Here is a 1,165-nt window from a genome sequence, read left to right on the forward strand (position 1 = left end):
AAAACAACACCATGGCAATTCTGCTGAAAACAGTGTTAGTCCGGGTTAGTTCCATTCAAATCATGAAAATTAGAGTCCAAAACAGGGGCAAAAGAGTTTGGAAAAGTAGATACGATGGAGGCGTATCGGCGATCACGCACGTCAGCTTCTCCAACTCAGCAATGACGTAATAAGTCGCGCCGGTGTCAAGATACCATTTAGTATCAACACCATAGGAGGCAGCCGCCATGTTTGCAGATTTGGAACCACGCTTGGGATTGTTGTTGTAGGTCTTGTCGAAGCGCTTCTTGTAGGACCACACCCCATGTCTGTCAAGCTTTTAGATATGACAGACAAGGGGACCAACAGTCCCTCGATGTGATGCAATGCCACTTCCTGGATGAGGCGCACCCCCACCGAAACTGAAGCGGGAATCACCTCCATCAGCAGATCGGGAGGGAGGGCCACGACCACTTCCCTTTGGCGCAAGGTTGAGGGAGTGGGAGAGGCTGCTGTTTTGCGCTTCGAGCCGGGCCTCGGCAGAGAGCAACAGAGACAAGAGCTCTCCAACACCGATGGGTTTGTCAACCGCTGCACGGGTGGAGATTGCAGATACAAAGGAATTTTTATCTGAATCCTATCCATGAAGGAGATGAGAGACCACTTCATCTTCATCGACAGGTTTGCCGACCGCGGAAAGCTCGTCGGCGAAGCCCTTCATCTTGTTGTAGTAAGCAGCCGTAGAGAGGTCGCCTTTGTGGGTAGTGGAGAGATGGCTGCTACGTCGACAGAAACATTCTGTCGTCTCTTGAGCTTGCGTTGGTTTTCCCTTGAAGAGGAAAGGGTGATGCAGCACAGGAGCAGTAAGTATTTCCCTCAGTTTGAGAACCAAGGTATCAATCCAGTAGGAGAATCTCGTCAAGTCCAGAGTACCTGCACAATCACAAAGAGCTTGCACCCAACGCTATAAAGGGATTGTCAATCCCTTCAATATTGATTGCAAAGTGAGATCTGAAGGCAGAAAGTGCAACAAAGTAAAAGTGTAAGGCTGAAAATATGGTGTGGAGTAGACCCGGGGGCCATAGTGTCACTAGAGGCTTCTCCCAAAATAGCAAATATTACGGTGGGTGAACAAATTACTGTCGAGCAATTGATAGAACCGCGAAAGTTATGACGATATCTAAGG

At 48.8% G+C, this 1,165-nt stretch overlaps 1 pseudogene; it reads right to left on the reverse strand.

The window, feature by feature from the left end:
- Positions 1 to 561: 561 nt before the first annotated feature.
- On the reverse strand, positions 562 to 661 carry LOC123433785 (annotated as a pseudogene).
- Between the last annotated feature and the right edge of the window lie 504 nt (positions 662 to 1,165).

This window comes from Hordeum vulgare, chromosome 2H (genome assembly GCF_904849725.1).
Source record: "Hordeum vulgare subsp. vulgare chromosome 2H, MorexV3_pseudomolecules_assembly, whole genome shotgun sequence".
NCBI lineage: Eukaryota > Viridiplantae > Streptophyta > Magnoliopsida > Poales > Poaceae > Hordeum > Hordeum vulgare.